Source organism: Dipteris shenzhenensis, chromosome 13, assembly GCF_047967505.1.
Source record: "Dipteris shenzhenensis isolate YYH24624 ecotype China chromosome 13, Dip_SZ_1.0, whole genome shotgun sequence".
Taxonomy (NCBI): Eukaryota; Viridiplantae; Streptophyta; class Polypodiopsida; order Gleicheniales; family Dipteridaceae; genus Dipteris; species Dipteris shenzhenensis.
Genome location: NC_141608.1, coordinates 51,696,899 through 51,715,762, shown reverse-complemented (window position 1 = coordinate 51,715,762; position 18,864 = coordinate 51,696,899).

Here is an 18,864-nt window from a genome sequence, read left to right as displayed (position 1 = left end):
ATCTAAAGTGTTTGGAGTGGCAAATTGAAGGGATAGTGACTTGTAGGTGACGCCCTATGATTAGTAGAGCTTCAAGAGAAGCATCTTGAAGCAATGGAATAAGATGGGTTATGCCTATAATGTCTTGTTAGGATTAAAGCTTTTAGATCTAGAGTAGTAGTGTGAGGATTTCAAGCTTCATATGTATCACGACACATTTTGCTATTGTCTTGTACTTTTATCCTCATGTTTTGAAGAAGTGATTGTGAGTGATGGAATTGACATCTTTGAGTTGAAATAATATGAAGTTCATGGTCGAAGATACCATGCTTGGCTTGTAGCAGCACACATGGATGGGAGAGGAGGCCTTGGGTGCAGGAAGCTTAAAATTTTTATATCTACAAATCCTATTCGTTTGAATGTTTGCATTCTCGTTCCAACTTCTTGCGATGGTTACACTTTGTTTTGTTCTTTAATCTACATTCACTTTGATAGTGGTTCATCCTTCCACAATGGTAACACTTTTTAGTTGTTTTGTTGAAGAGTGCTTGTTCATAGTTGCCACTTGTTATTATATTTGCCTTGAGCTCCCTTTCTTTTTCAAGTAGAGATGAGACACATGTCTCAAATGTTGGATCAGGGAGATTTGTCAGGGTGGTTGTCAATGCATTATATTATGTAGGCATACTCTTTAGAATCGCTTGAGCATCTCTTGGAGTCTACGTGATGGATCAAATTAGTACCCAAGTGTAGGCCAATGATTAATACTGGTTGTTTATTCTTTCCAATTTTCACTCCATGCGTTAAGTATAGCTTAGTAGTATTCCATAGCTTTTGTTACAATAAGATGCACTAAATTTATGTAGTCTAGGTATAGAACCCTTCCCAATTGAACTTCTCGACAAATGATGTGCTTGACACCATTCGCTAAGGTCTTATTGATTGAGTGAATTTAATATGATAGTGTATAATTGCATACGACAATGTGGACGTGTCAAGCATGTAGAGCTTCAAGAATGGATCACTTTTCCTTTTTAGAGCACCTAAAAATCCCTCTTGGATCAAAAGTTATTGCACCAAAATTCGATTAAGAAGAGGGGCCAAAGGGATGATGTGTCAATTAGGTATACGTAGAGTGTGCGCCCATAAATAGGTGTGCTAGTGGAGCACAAGTGGTGCTGATGTGGCATAATGTACTACAAGGGTAAGTGTGTCTGCAAGAGATTATGTACCTAGGTGGAACTGTTGAGTAGACTATGCTTTGGTTTGTGTTGATGCTACTATCGATTGTGCTATGGTTCCGCTTTGTAGGGTAGTGTTTGGCATTGCTCATTGCTATGTGATGGCTCTTATGCTTTTCCAACAGAAACATTAGATACAATGGGGATGGTCTCCCCTCTATTCTTGGCAACCACACACTGCACATATGGTTTTTATAAAAGAAAGAGAAATTGTTTAATGTTGTGCACATGTTTGCTTGGTGGGGACGCCCATAGAGACTAGGACTGGTCTAGAATTTATTTTATTTGCGTTTCAAAAGCACTAATGATTAATGGGTGCCATGGTGATGTACATTTAATTAATGGTTGCAAGTTTTAAGAGGGATTGATTGCCCAAGCGCTATGGAGCCCAGAGGGCAGCCAAGAGGTGTCCATGTGTCCGAGGACTACGAAGGTCCTAGAGTTTTTCCCTTTGTGGTATGTAGCTAAATTTTAGTTAGTTTACAATCAAAATGAATTAGCAATAATTGAGGCACACGAAGCACAACAGATGTCTTGTTTGATAGGAAAAAAGAAACTCAATACTAGATTTAATTCATGCCGATATAAGTCCTATAAATAATTATCAAGTGTCAAGAGTAGTGAAATCAAATTCCATTACCATCTTACATCATATTTTGAGAACTGTATGAAGGCACTAAATGAGAGAACACAAAGCAAAACTTAAAGTAGCAAGATGCAAAACAAAGCACAATACTAATGAATGCACAACATGTGTGTAATGAAATAAAAGAAAGGACCATAATAGAGGACCATAATAGATTCCCAAGTAGAACTTAATTGTGAGCTAAAGCCTATTATGAAAGAGATGAAACACATATATCAACAAGTTGAAATTTGGAATGATGAGCATATCAACAACTTGAAGGAGAATCGGATGCGATGCCTGTTGTTGTCATTAGTGACATAATCTTTCAAGATGAGGAATTGAAGTAGAAGGTGGGATAGGTAAAGTAGGCCAAGCTATATACCACTATTGATGCAAGGGTTGTATAGTCTTAAATATATATTTGATTTTAAAATTGAGGAGGCCCAAAAAGAGATGATGAAAAAGTGGGACAACATTATTGCATATACTTTGGGTTAAACTCTCAGTGGTAGAAGAAATATCATTGAGTGTTGCATGAATTAAGGGTGAACATTTACGAGGGATTTCCAAACCAAAAAGAGATGCACTTAAAAGGGCTCTCCATTTAAGAGTGGAAAGAAAATGATTCAAGTGGGAGAATAGGCTAAGGATTATGGCAAGAAAGGCTAAGGGCTTTGTTATGAGAGGGTCTATCTTGTACAATGTACAACCTATAAAACATGACATAAAAAAAAAGATGTCTATTGTTTTTTTCCTCTAGGTGTTTAAGTGGACCAAAAAGGTAAGGGAGTATAGTTTCTAGGTGGTGTGAGTTAGCATCTTTTTCCATTTAGCTACTTAACCCATATTATAGAATAAATAGGTTTGTTAATGTACTAAACATATATAGGCTTGAGACCTAGATATAAACCACATTTTTGCACAAGGTTTACTAATCTCTTTCTTGCTATAACACAGGGACGACCATTTTCTGAGTGAAATCTCTCGAGCGTCCAAGTGAAGGAAAAAAAAAGCTTCCAACTATGTAAAAATATGGCAAAAATGGATCAGAAGAAAACATAGTTTCACTTAGAAATATGCAAAGCATTATAGCAATGCCTATTTTATACACAATTCTTTACATGAATATTTGGGAACGGTGAGTAACATAATGGGATGGCTTTTGAGGAAACCCACATGTAGAGTACACTTCTCTATGAAAATTCCCTTATGATCCTTCTTACAACTTTTACTTAATAGGGGGTGACATTGAAAACCCTGTCTCAACCTATCTTCATGAAAGGTTTTTTTCAAAGAAACCTCATTGAAGCAAGCCATCAAGGTAGTTTCGCCAGCGAAACCCCTTTGAAGTAGGTCATTGGTAGTTTCATTGGCAAAACTACCTCGGACAACACTTTTAAAAGTGACATAACTTTCACATCCAATGTCCAATTATAGTCATTCAACCACTTAAATTAATCAGAAAACCCCATTTGAGCACATATATGGGGTTATATTTTGTAAAATATTGCATATATAGTATTAAATAATACATGTATTTTATGACAGTGATATATAAGCTCAAGTTAATACTTATTTATAGTAATTTAAAGTTCTTTAGAAACATATCCATAAAGATCTTGTTATTTATGCTATAAAAACACTAGAAAGATCTTATCATATGATATAAATGTGTTTAACAGTAATTTAATATATATAATATTATTACATTGAGAGTGATTATGAGGGATGTATATTAAAGGAATTATTTTTCAACACTTTTTAAAGGTAATAATAGGGGTACAAAGGGATGTCTATGAATAAGAAAATTATGTTATGTAAAAAAGAATGACTATGAATGTATGTATGTATGCGTCAATTTTGCTCATAAAGTGGCATTCTCGTGGCATTTCGTGTCATGTCACTTTTAGGATTTCTACTTCTTTTTTAAAATTATTTTCCTTGCCATGTCTGTCTTGGCTTCTTTCCATCCATGCATCTTTCCCTTTCAGAGATATCTGCCCTCGTGCTCTACATGCTCCTCGGGTTCTCTTGGAATGTGCACAAGTTTTGTTTCGTATCACAAAGCTTTAGGTGTGTCCTTGTTTCTCTTCACAAGCTAGGTCATTTAAGATAAATTACTTCTCATTTCTTAGTTTGCTTTCTTTTTAAAATATGGTAACATGATCTAGTTTTTTCATGGGTTATAAGAGAAATAGAGAGAGGAAAAGGTACACACACACACACGTGCGTGCGCGTGCACACACACACACACACACACACTCTTTCGGTATTTACTAGCATTGGAGAAGTAAAATTTTGAATGCAAAAGTGAGAGATGTCAAATTTTAAAAAAAAAAGGTGGCCATATTTTGCGGTCTCCATCTGTACACATCACCAACTCATGTCCCCTATTCAAGTGCAAAGGGATTAAAATGGCTAAAAATTGCAAAAGGCAAAATGGCTTGCTAGTGAGTTTGATGTTGTGGATTAAGAAATGGACCACCTTTGGCATGCTTATTGGCCTCATTGAGAGGGTGACTTGAAAAGGAACCAATGCAAAATGATAAAGAGTATTGTACATACATTGATTAAATTTTTTCTAATGTATCCATTTATGGGTGAATTAAACTACAAATATCACCAAATGTCAAAGTTTTAAGACTACCATGTCGTAGCTCCATAAGTGTGGAGAGCATTTTTTCAAAAAGTTTGCCTTTCCAACTAAATTAAAAAAAGTTATTGAGTGTGCCCTCATGTGTATGCATATAATTGTAGCATAGTATTGGAAACCCCCTAAAGCATAGCAAACATTATCTCAAACCCACAATCAAGCAAAATTGGTTTGCAAGCTATGAATCGCATAGAGGTGACATCGGAAGTCAAAGGAGTGAACTTGAACATCTCTTTTGCCTTTTATAGGATTTACATTAGTGGGCACTATTACCTCTCAAGGATTGAGCCTTTGTCCATCCTAGCACCCTGACATGGCTTCGCTCTACAATACTCCCTACAACCTTCCATAGTATTTGTGGACGCACTATTTCCTCTTAATGATGGAACCCTTTGTCCATCCTAGCACCCTAAAATGGCTTCACTCGACAATACTCATTACCACCTTCCATAGTATTTCTGGACATCCTTTGGGTAGTCCTTTGCATAGTGACTTGGTTTCCTATACAAGCATGACATATATTTCATATGAGTCACCAGTGTGGCTGAAAGATATTGGGTTCCCTACAAGCATGACATATATTTCATTTGAGTCACCAGAATGAGTGAAATCTTTCATCCACCCTTTTGTTGAAGCTTTTGAGCATATATTTCACTTCTCCTAGCATATTCTTGACTTGGACCACCATACATAAAGGCCAAGGAGGTGGAATTTTTGGAAAAAAATAGCCAAAAGAACTAAAATAAGACATAGGGGTTGAATCTCTATTTGATTATACTATTCTACCACACCACAATGAGGTTTTAATGCATTTGCTCTTAAATAGCACATGCTATGGTTGCCTCCAACTTTGCAAGGGCCTACCTATGGAAAACATTTGGATCTACTTCTTCTAGAACTCTTGGAACATCTCAATAATGGTGGAGACTTTGAGGATCATCCTACCCTTGACAACCATCAATGTGAGAGTATCTACCTCTTGGAACAATGGCACCTTGATGATATCAATGCCACCTTCTTTGAATTCAGGGTTTCTCTTCTTTTTTCTTTTTTGATGGGAATCACAAAGTATCTTAAAAAAAAAAAAGGGGAATCACAAAGTCATCTTTTGAGATACAAACCATTGGTTGTTTGCATTGTACTTATCTTACACTTCTTGCATTGCCTATCATGTGGGAAGGAGAGGCTACATATAACTAACTCCTTCATATGAGTTCCTTGTAGTAGTGCTCAAATGGCCCTCCAACAACTTCTCTTTAAAGGCTAGATAGTAAGCTTCTAGAGCACGGTAAGACATCAACCCATTATTTGTATGCTTAGAAGCTATAAGGATAATGGTAAACTATTTGAGACAAATTAAATGTGTTTGAGATGAAGAAAAACGTTTTAAGGGGGATGACGCTCGAGTAGGTTTTTGAAATCTTGTTGTCCTCGCAACTTATTGTGAATGGAAAGGTCATTTTTATTATTGCCATCCTTAAGATCTCATATCCTTGAATAGGGCGTAGGAATTCAAGAGTGAGGATGATGTGTAGCAATGCATGTTCCTTTTTGTTGGTGAGGCTCAATTTGGGTGACAACCACTGCTGGCACGCATACAATTGGAAGATATTCACAAAAAAACCTAGGCATGATTTGAGTCTTCATGATCCTTGAGAGCTAGCATAAATTGGATGAATAAATTCTTGGTTGCCTATTTGCATCTCCCTCCACATACTTTCTAGGAAGCTAAAGGACTTTTAGATAGGTATATTAATGGTTACTAATGTGAGATATTAAGAGTTTTCTCTAAGTCTTGTAATGATTCTATAATTGAGCTAAGAACAAAACACATTGGAGAAAATTCATTATTCTTGGAATATATAAGGTTATTTTGATCCTCATGCTTTGTAGGCACATAAACTTGTGGCTCCTATGTGGTGTACACATGTTTAGGAGTTTAACTCTCTAACTCTCCCTTGTCAACTATAAAGTTTTTATTTAAAAATAGTGATTTTGATGAAAAATTTCATGTTGGTTTATACAAAACTAGGCAATCCTAGAGGCAACTTTGTCTGAAGCATCAAACCTAATATGACAAGTCCACTCATAGGAGCATGTTTATTGGCTTGTATTGCTCTTTTGTTTATAGTATCAGCACAAAAAGAGGATTAAACTATTGTAACTATTCCTACATCCCATACCACAACACTGGCCTTGGAAATTACAAATATATCTTAAGCATTGCAAAAATAATGCAACATGTGAGTGGAAATGATCTACAAATATATAAGAATCCATTTGGCTATCCCATATCCCCTATACATCCATATCTCATATGCTATCCCATTTTCCCTACCCTATCTCATATCCCCTCCCATATCTTGTCTCCAATCCCCTATCCTATCCCGTGTCTCCTTTCCTATCTCCTCTCCATCCCCTCTATGTCCCCTTTCCCTTCCAAGTCTCTCCACAAGAATTATGTCACACTCCCTCAACATGCAAGGCTCATGTATTTTTTCGTTCGTGTGAACTACTCAATTGCAAGAAATATGTAAGTGCACTCATAGGAGTTATCCAATGTCAACATAATTATATACTAAATACATCGAATGTAATTTGTGTAACTAAACTTACATGGTATTATCATGCTTATTCTTTAGAAGCTCTCCCATATTCATGAATAGCATGGCATGGGTCCATCTTGCTCCAAACCTCTAACAGATTATAACCATTTTTTGATTTTCTTCATGTTGTTTCCTACAAAGTGTTTGGATTAGATTAGTAAATTGATAATCATCAGGTTATATTTCAATTCTAAATGGAATATTTTAAAATAAAGTACACTTACTTCCACTCAATGTGGATGTCAAGCATGTAGACATCCATCCACTAGTACATCCATCGATGAAATGATTGTTTGGAGGCAATATTAACAACAAGGCCTCGAATCGTGATCGCAATCACAATGTGTGCCTACCCCTCTATCCTCATATGGAGATAGGGTCTGAGGAAGGATGCAAGGAGGCAGGGGTCATATGTTGTTTGGTAGGTGGGAGAGATGGATCTAATATAATCACAAGACATGTTGTACTTTGTGATGCTGACTAGTAGAGCCCACTTGTGATGATGGACCACTGCCACAATCTATGGAGTCTTGATGACTTCTCACATTTAATTTCTTTCAGGGAGGGTTCTTGCCCTTTCCAAAGATAATTGTCTCTATGGGCTATTGAGGCCTATTTGGTTCCTTGATTATCACAAGGGCCTCTCTAGGGAGCATTGGTCTCTTAAGAACATAGTGAATCAATAGTATTCAATAGTTGAACTGTGGTAGAGGGAGATGATTCATTCAAGGTTTCCTCAACATCAGCTGGAGGCGACCCTATGTGGATCAATAAAGTTCTTAAGATTATGAATAAGTCCAAATTAGGCTTTAGATCCATGAAAATCATCAATGAGAGCAAAAGGGAGGGTAACAGGATGCAAAAGTGAGGATGAGGGGATGCAAAAGGGAGGGCAATAGGGATGCAAAAGGCCAAGAAAGTAAGAGGATGCCAAAAGGAAGGACAAGAGGGTGAGAGAGAAAAAGGATAGTAGCACAATTATTATAGTCGAACTACATAGATGCATGCTACAATTCGGTGTATCACCCCATCCTTCGTGCATTTGGGTGGTGAGGCAATTGCTATTTTCAAAGAAGTAGTGAGTGGCGCTTTTCAATGAGTAGTTGTGATTCAAGTGCAACGACTGCATGCGTGGTGTGCACAATGGAAAGAAAAACTTGTACAAGGAGGAGAGATTCAATTACAAAACAAATGCAAGAATGTTTAGCAAAGAGTTTTGTATTGTATTGCCAATCATCTAGGTATATCAGCCCTTGGTTGCACTCCACGCACATGAATTTTTTCCAAAATGACTTTTTCCCTCAATCTCCCTTACCTCAATCCTACTGATAGTATGCTCCTATGGGAGATTTCCTTCTATAGAGATATTCATGCATTTAGTGGTGTCTATCCACCACTCTCATGTGTGCACTTCATTCTCCTTGACCAACCTAACATTAGACCCTATGGGAGATTGCCTTTTATAAAGATATTCATGCATTAGTTTGTGTTTCAATGTCATGATGTAGAGCACCTTAAGGTGGGGGCATAAGTGAGGAGTTTCAAACTTCTTAATCAATCATAGAGAAGCACCTCATAGCTAAAGGTTTAGATATTGGATTAATTTTATAAGCTAAGAGCTATAGTACTTTGACACTTGGTTTACCTATTGGGAATTATGAAAAGCTTGTGAATTTTATTGAAAATTTTGATGTGTGTATAAGATCATCTCTCTCTGTAAGGTTAACATAGTTGCTAACATGAGATGTCTCATCTTGAGATAAAGAGTGAATGCAACTTACCTAGGTCCCTAATGGTACTATAATATGTAGAACAATCTCTGTGAGAGCCTCTAATCTCCCCTTACCAAAGGTTCTCTTTTGTTTTTGGAGTGTTTGATCAAGAAATTATGTCAGTCTCCACAATAGATTAAAAAAATTTCCACCTAGATATGTTTGGTTGCTATATTACTTCTCTCCACAAGAGCTAAAAAATTTTTCATACAACTTATCTCCTCAATAGCTAAATTTTTTCTCCACCTAGGTATGTTTGGTTGCTATACAACTTATTTGAAACTTTTTACACAATAGAATTTGCAAAATCCTTAGAATAGGGCAAGAATACTACAAAATTTATTCTTCATTGGGAGTGGTGTGGGACATTGCTCTCCTACACACATAGGATGAGAGCTATGTAATTTTTAGTAGCAAACTACAAAACAAGTCCTTATTAATGAACCTAGTGGTGAGGAATCTGACTCTATGCATATAGGCATGAATCATATCATCTTGATGGTATCTCATTAATGGTCGGGAGTATATTGTTGAGATATCATCTATGATGATATTTCATCAATGGTGGGGAGTAGAATTTAGTGGCCTTTATTAGTTGTTCTTCTAAACTAAATATATTCTTCCTTATTTTCCCTTCATTGGATTACTTATTCTCTCTCCTAAGACTACTTTCTCTTAGTTTCTAACAAAGTATATATACAAAATAAAGACAAATGGCATTCACTATTGAGTGTTGTCTTCAAAGGATGTGAAAAGTTTGTACAAGTCGGTGAATCCATGTTTATAAAGGAAACTAGCAATGGGCCCTTTTGTAGAAATGACTTTGTGGAAACTATATAGTTGAGCTCCTTTTTATCGAAGTCACAATAAAAATCAATGCTTGGCCATATACTTATCAAGCTAAATGTAAATATAAGAATGGTTTGGGTAGCATGACCAGTCTAAAGGTTAAGGAGAGAAACTAATGAACCTTTGTTAAAAAAAAGGGGGGGGGGGATTCGACACAAATTAATCGAAATAATGGGAAAAAGGGGGTTAAGGAATGGGTTTAAAAAAATTAATCTAACTAAAGGTAAGCTAAGAAGAAGAAAAAATTAAAGATGATGAAATGGGCTAAGGGAGTAAAGAATAGAATTTAGAAAATTAATTTTAAAAAGGGGGGTTTTGGGGTTTTAACAAATTAATGGAAAATAATGGGGGGGGAGGGAGGGGGGGGAGGGGGGGTTATGAGAAAGGAAAAATAACAAGGGGGGTTAGAAAATAATAAAAATAAAGGTAAGCAAAGAAGAAGAAAATTAAAGAAGAATTAAATGGGCTAAGGGAATAAAGAATAATATTCAAAGAATTAAATTTAAGGGAGAGGAGGCGGGGGGAGTTGGGGTTTATGAACTAAAGAATTAAAAAAGAAAAAGCAATGATTGAGCATTGCTCACAGAGGAGCAAATGCCATGACGGAGGGCCGACACGAATCACAGAGATAGTAAGGGAGCATGGAAGCAACCTTGAAGTGATGGCAAAGCTAGAAGTGGCGGGTCGTGATTCATGAGTGAAGTGTAGAGGAAGGCACGAACAACGAGGATGCCTCAAGGCAGGGTGGCGTAGACACAGTCTCAGACAGAGATAGTGTAGACAAGGAGGTACGGGGAGAGTAAGTACATATGAGAGAAGATGGGTGTGAGTAGAGGCGTGCGGTAGGTCTTAAATAGGGCCGATAGTCGAGGAGGGGGGTAGCCATCAAGGTGAGGGGGAAGAGGAGTAGTGACTAGTCGGTGACGAACCGTCAAGGGGGGTAAGTTGGCATGGAAAAAATTGAGTGTAGTAGGGCCAAGGGGGGGTTAATTAAAAGGTTAAGTGGGGAATTAAATTTAAAAGGGGGTAAGTTGGCAGGATAGGAATTAGTTTGGGGTAGTTAGGGAATGGTTAGAGTGCGAGTTGGTTAAAGAAAGAAGGGGGTTTAGTTAGTGAGAGTGAAGTTAAGAAAAAGTAAAACAATAAAAATGAAAAATGAAAAAATAAGGAAGTATTAGTAAGGAAATAGGAGTAGTCATGAGTGGCAAGCTCATGGAAGTTCATGGGAGGAGTAGGAGGGAGTGGAAAGCTCATAGAAGTTCATGGGAGAAAATTAAAGAGGAAACTAGCAACTTAGAACAAAATAGAGAATAGGCGAAAAAATTAGGAAAACCCTAGGAACTAATGAGGAAAAATAGGAAATAATTAGGGAAATTTGAGAAATTAGGAAAATAAAGGCAACTAGGAAAAAGGGGGAAAGTAGGAAAAGTAGGAAAAGGGGAAATCAAAAAGTAATAAATAGAGTAAGACAATAAAGGGGAAATAAAGGGAAAAGGGAACATTTAAGAAGGGAAATGCGAGGGAAATGAATGGAGAGTGGGTGAAAAGAGGGAAATATTGAAAGAGGGATTTGGAGGGGGGGGTGTCAGGGGGAGATCTAATGAGCAAGTGGCCAAACCAATGGAGGAAGGGATAGTAAGTGTGTGTGTGTGTGTCCGTGTGCTATCAAATAAGAATAAATAAATATCAATATATAGAAAAATTAAAATTAAAATAAATTACATATTAATGTAATTTAAAAACATTAGAAATATAAATTTGTAATAAAAATAATATCATGATAATTAAAAAATAAATTCAAACAAAAAAATAAAAAAGTTTAAGTATTAAACAATATGCAAATCATAAACTAATTGAAGAATATTAGTGAATTCTAAACTAAGCAATATGTATAAAATCATAAACTAATTGTGTAACTAATGAATACTCTTCTATCACTTTTTGTAGTTATAATATATGTACATATATACATGTGTGTGTGTGTGTGTTATTATATCACTTTTGGTAGTTATTCTATATATACATATACACATGTATGTGTGTGTGTGTGCATGTGTGTGTGTGTGTGTGTGTAAACAAAGGGACTCAAAATATTTCCAATAACAAACATTTAACCATGTATCCTATGATTATGAATTAATTGTATGATACTAGCCCAACCAAAGGCTACTTGGGAGATTAGTGTGTGTGTTTAGATTTAATAATCCCAGTAATAAATTAACCATATAATCAATTCAATCATTTGGATAATTATAAAAGAGATGGTTGGGAAAAAGGATTTTGAAAACTAAATTGATGTAAACTTTGACCATATTGCATTCCAAAAAATAAATTAGGAAGATTGGTAAAAGAATTTTTCTTTATATTGAATTTGCCATCTTTAAGCAAAGAATTACTACAAGAGTGTCGAATCCATCAGGTAGCCGAGGTCAAGGTCTACTTACTTGCTACCATCCAGACAAACCAAAGTGTTAGAACATCATAATTTTGTGAGGGAAGACAAGTAATGCTTGTAAACCCCAGCTTGTTATCACTTATACCACAAAACAAGACCCCTATCAAGATTCTAAAATGATTACAAAAGATGGGGCATCAAAATACAATCAACAAGGGGGGATCCCACATCCATACAAGAGATAGTTAGATTCTTTTCTTTTTTTTAAAATTACAAGGGGGTAATCCACCACCTTAAAAATGAAAGAATGGAAATTATTATATAATGGGGGGTAGTCCGCACCCATAATGAATAGAACCATTGGGGGTATTCCACCCTCATGATTAACAATTATGGTAAACCACCAATAGGCTTTACAATGATGGCATGTGAGTGCAAAAATCAAACAATGTGCAATATGCCCTCTAATCAATTGGCCAATGCCTCTGAAATCTCTAAAGTTTGCCATTGAACTAAAGGTTGTCAGGTTTCAGGAAATGTGATGATGTGAAACCACATGTGAGCATAAGGACTGACTCCGAGTATAAACTATTTGGGAATTTTTGAACATGGCTGATTTGGAGTTCTCTCCTCTATGGATGAACTACGCTGCTCTGATATAGATCTAGACCAACCATTGAGTGATGAAAAGTAGTAAATAATTCTTTTCTTTTATTCATTTTAAGTGCTGGGTCAGATGCATCGATGTAGAGGCTTATGTGCATGCAACAAGTGGATTTGATGCTGAGGCCAAAAAGCATGTGATAATTGCACCAAAATGTGAGCATGATGTAACTAGGGCATAGAGCACAAAAACTTGAGTGTTTTTCCTTTTTGGAGCACCCTCAAATTCTTCCTGGATCAAGAGATATCGCTTGATCCAAGTGGAGGAGCAAAAAGGGTGCAAATGATGATGTGGAAGCTGTGTTCACATGAAAAGTGTGCTAGCCAAGGGGTGTGCCTATGGGGCACTGTGTGATGTGGCACTTGTGTGCACATGCAACATGCAATAAGTGCTTGACAAGGGACTATGCCATGTGGCAAATGAGGTAGCCAGGTGACATGGCAATGATAATGATTGGGTAGTGCTAACGTGGCATAGGTCATGTGGTTGATGACATGTCAATCGATGATGATGTGGCAATGGTGACCGGATGTGTTGATGTGGTTCTCCAAGATGATGTGGCACTTAGAGGTTCTATTGAAATGGTAGATAAGGTTGCCGCATGGTAGACAAGGAGTGACTCAATGGTGAGGTGCCACGTATCAATGGTGTAAGATTGCTATGTGTCACATGTGTGGCCACTCTTGCAAGGATAAGAAATTTGCACTAGAATCCAAAACATGTTGACAAAATCGATGGAAGATTCCATTATGTCAGGAGATTCCAACCAACTTCCTTACACGAGGGTCACTCGTCGTGCCTTGTGCGCCTATGCATTGGATGCATCGTTGCTTTGTTGCTTGAGGAGCTGATTGCTCGTGCACACTAGAGCTACAAATTTGCATGTGCTGAGCATGTGCTGTTGAGGTCTCTATGCATGGTGGCCATTGGGACATCATGGAAGTCGTTGAGAGCTACGAGCTCTGTTTGTCAGCTAGAGTGTCATGTTGTTATGGTTGTCTACATGTAGAAGCTATTAGGTTGGATGTCGTTGTGGAAGTCCATCGTCTACTAAGTTGCGTTGCTGGTCATTTGTGCCTCAGTTAGCACTATAGAGGCATAGAGCATATGCTGTGGTGTTGGTCATCGATGGTAAAGGATAGCTCGGTGATCTGGTGCTCAGATGTTTCAGCATTGGAGGTTTGTTGATGAACTGCAATTGGTCATGTAGGTGAAGTACATGGTGTCATGTGAGCTTGTTGGCTAGCCGTTTGAGCCAAGTTGCTGGCTATAAAAGCATAGGGTAGCCATTATGGTCATTGGGAATTGGAGCTTTTGAGCCGCTAGCTGTGGGAGAAGGCAAGTCTTGTATTGCCTTGTTTAGAGCCCATGATGCTTAGATGTAGGAGGCCGAGCTTGATGTGGATAAGCCAAAACTGTAGGCCTTGTAGGACAGTCATTGTTGTTTTTTCAAGCCTTTCCAATCCTCACTTACTCTAAAAGAAGAATCTTACTCCCGAGCTTTTCTCTCAGAAACAAAAAACCTTTCTCTCTGGACTATAGTAAAGGGAAGAGTCTATATCTTTTCTCACTCACAAGGAAGAAAGAATTCGAGAAATTTCACAAACTATACCTTTCTCTTATAAAGATAGAAACTACCTTTCTTTCTCTCTTAGAACTATACTCGATCGACCAATCACTCAAAGAATGAATATATCAAAGAATAGATCCCTCACGGAAGAATGAACATAAACCTCTTTCCCTCAACAAGAATCCATCTCATGGACGGAAATTTTCTATCACTCTACGAAAGTGAAAGAACACTCAATTGCTCTCAATCAATCTCTCACAAGAAGGATGGCACCTCAGCTTCTCTGTTTTGAACTTTTCATAATAAGTATGTTCTCTTTTTGTTGTGATCCATTAAGATATTTATTTCTTGTGGTAATAGATTTCTTTCTTAAACATTGATATTTCATAGGAAAGAGTAATGTGTATAGGTGTGTCCTCAGTTGCATTAAGATAAGTTACATTGTGTTTGGAACAATGTCCAAAAAAATCTTTGTACTTTTGTTTGCTCATATTTTTTTCCATTGTGATCATTCTTTTTCTCTTATTTGAATGGTTTTGAATGTTGGAGGTAGGTCCTTGTGTAAGGCTATAGTATTTTCAATGCGAATGTTTGCTTTGACTCCTTTCTTAGGTAAAGTCAACATATGTGAGCTTCTCTTACATGTCTCTTAACACCATGTATCTTTTGTGTTGTACGTCTATCATGCATTTTTTAATAAGAATATATCTCTTTGAAAATATTGATTATGTGTGAGATTGTATTATTTTTACCTACTTGAACTACTTTATTCAAAAACTCATCCATATCTTTTGTCCTATGTTATTATTGTTAAATTATTTTTGAAATACTATTGCAGGAAGATAAGTTAAGCAATCAGAGTTGTTTAATAAATCTTAATGGGTTTTGACATTTTGCAAGTAGATTTTTTTGCAAGTTTGCAAGTTTTTCAAGTATTTTTATGTGTGAATTTTATAGCTAGTGGCTAGTTATAATTATTGCATATCACCATGCAAGTATAAATAATAATAAAACCAGGAAATATATTTCATAAACATAGTAAACAATCAATGGAAACCATGGAGCTAGTTCTATTAGAGGACAAGATCTCATGATAAATACCTTGGATCAATAGATCACCGTTAAGCTATAAAGGCAAGCAAGTAGTAGCCAAGCATCATTGCATTCGTGGTTGGGCCAACCATAAATAGCTGAAACAATAGCTCACCGGTGAGCTATAAAGACAGGGTGCCAAAAACTTTTTTCCCAAATGGCATTTTGGGGTTTTCATCCAAAGGTACCCATATTTGCAGCCATTTTCAAGGTTTTTGGGCCTTTTGAGCTCATTTCTAGTGTCAAAGAGGTCAAATTGTGCATGTATCAAAAGTTTTGTTTCTTCCAAGGAATTTATACCCCTCTAGTAACATCATTTAAGTTTTGTTTCATTTCAAGGAATTGGTACCAATGGACCAGAGTAGCGATGGTCATCCATGGGTCAAATATTTGAACATCTATACTTTCTAGTTTTGTGGGAGATGCAAAGGTAGAACCATGCTCTGATACCATGAACAAATATGCAGAGAGGAAAGGATAAGAGTGGAGATGAGGAGAGAGGCCACAGCTAGAGAGCACACCACAAATGACTAACTGTACACTAGATTTAGTTGAAGATAAAGAATATATACAAACCCCTTTAGGGTTAGGATTAGGGTTTCCAACCCTTTTCTTTTTAGAACTCTATGTGTTAGTGCTATGCACATATGATAACACATGATGTTGAGATGAATTCTCAACACACACACACACACACACACACATTCCAACTCATACTACCTTCTTTAATGTAATGGTATGCCCTTCTTTAATCCTTTTTTCTTAGTGTGTAATGTATTTCGATCCCCCCTCCCTTTTTAAAAATTATTTTATTTAAAAAAAAATTTACTCGGTTCTTTTTGATTGTCATGTGTTTATTACACTAGAGGCAGTGCTTAAGGATTGATTTTGGGATTGATTTTCAAGGGGAATGTGAATTTCTACGTATTCTGGGAGTTTTTTGAAAACACATGACTCCTGTCATCGATGGTTTTAGTGCAATAAACTAAGGACTATGAGGCTCTTTGCATGCGATCCTCTCCATTGTAATGCAAGTTTCATCATGAGCTCACAAACCCTCCTCTGCTTTGCCATGGATCCTCAGCTCTAATCACTTGATCTCAACTGACAATTCATGTCTGCTTCATCGTCAACTTGAGCTCCTCCATCACTAAAATGTTGAGTTTTCATCCCTTTTCATCACCTTCGCTATCAAGAATTGGCTTAGCTAAGGATTTTTGCATGCTTTGTTGTCTATTTGATCTCCTCCATTTCCAAATTTATAGGTTTTCATCACCTATGTTGTGAAGAATCGACTCAATTGAGGAATTTTCAGCTACATTGTTGTCGTATTTCTGCTCCTCCATTGCCGATTTTTGAGTTTTCATAGCCTCTATTATGAGCAATAAGCACCATCTCCTCTTCATGTTCTTGCTTGGGCTTTTGGCATTCGTGCCTTTGCTGCTCCACAAGTGCCCTCAATATACCTCTTTCCCTCCGTTTTTGCTCTTTTATTCAGGGGATTTCTTGCTCCATTGCCACATTTTCAAAACAAATTCCTCCATCAAAATGTATGTTACTTTCTCCTTGCAGAGAAAGTTTGAGATGAATCTAGTATCTCTCTTGTTTTCCCCTCATTGTTTGTTGCACCAAGTGAAAATTCTGTCTTGACCCACATCAACCAAAAAGAAAGAAGGAGTATCTATATTCCCTTTGGAATGAGAGTGTTTTGATACTACCTTCTTAGTAGGGGCTACTCCTTTAGAACTTCCTCCTGGGAGAGCTTTTCCGTAAGAGCCTCCATTTAGTGTTAGGGGCTAGGGACAAGTGGGGAGAGGAATCTCCTTAGCTGTCTTAGGTCTTCTCTTTCTAATATCTATGAGGTTAGTTTTAATATCATGTGAAGCTAGACCATTGAGAAAACAAGAAAGAGGGAGGGTTTTATAGACAAGAGGCTATTCTTTATAAATCTCCCATTTCTACTCATAACGAGAGTCTCATGCAGCTCCTTTCAAAATTCAATTTTACACACACTTGAGGATTACCACTTGGGTTGATGAATGGTTCTCTTTCTACTGCTACATCTTCCCAAAGGACTCCAAACAAATTTGCAGCCTAGTTACACATTGACAGTTTCATGTTTGGTAGTCTAACCACACAAGGATGACTATTGACATAGGCTTATTAGTCTAAAAAAGGGGACCAAGACTCTAAACGAGGGGTTGATTTCTTAAAGTCCATACATGTTGATTTAGGGCCTTAAAGGCCGTGGATTCTTTCTTAGAAATACATAGAATCCTTTTCTTGGAACTCTAACATTTGTAACTATAAGTTCCGTTCTCACCTTACCCAATTCTTGATAAAGAGATCAGGAGGGCCAACTTTTGGTGGAAATTTGATTATAGCATGTGATTGGGAGCCATGCTATAGATTCATCATGAAAATCTTCATCTATAAAACCTGTGATACTCTTCTCTAGAGGACTAACTTCCTAGGTGATACTCTTACCTAGAGGATTAACTTCCTCCTCATCCATAGGTTCAACTCTCTCATTCAAATTATGAAATCCAAGTGATTACAGACTCTTCTTTCTGGCGCAGTGTTGTTCTCTCAGTTGCTTTCTCTATTGGCTACACTAGAACCACTCGTATTGGATGTGACAGTGTTTTCTACTCCTCTATTTGAGGAGTTGATTGGATTGAAACCTTTGGAAGAATGGGGGATGTTGGCAGCTCTTGTTCCAAAAAATTCTATGTCTCCATCACCTAATCCTCTCTTAGAGTGGTTTTGTCTCTGTTGATCCCTCCATTTCTTTGAGGATTACCAAAAAGCGAGCGAAGAAAAGCGAGCGAGGCCAAATAAGCGAGCGTGGACAAACAACAATGCAAGGTGTTATCTGTTTAATAACAGCCACATCATATTCATCCAGGACAGCCAATTACCACAATTTATGCTCTAAGAAAGCTTAACCACTCGCCTGCATCTTGGCTAGCATGTTTCCAGAAGTACATGTTCAAATCATGTTTCCTTTGTTGTGAAAAAGTAATGATAAAATAAAACATTGAATGCTTTCAATAATGAGAATAGTAACATATTACATTAACTGCTCTTCATGTTGTCAGAAGTCACCTTTTTTCTAAAAGTTATTAACTCCATAGCACAAAAAGCATATGTCATACAAAAAAAAGTTGATAGAAAAATTTGATGCTTTAAAATATCTTCCAACCAACCCTTGGAATGATTGTACAAAATATTTTTTTGTGCATTGCCAAAACATGGAAGCACACCTATATATATCATCCGCTTCCAAAGGAAATATAAAAAAGGCATCTAGGCTGCCTACTAAATGCTTCATGGGTTTCTTCCACCTTCAAAAAATACAACTTAGTGTAGCATCATGCAAGGAAGCACACCTACATATATTATCCGATTCTGA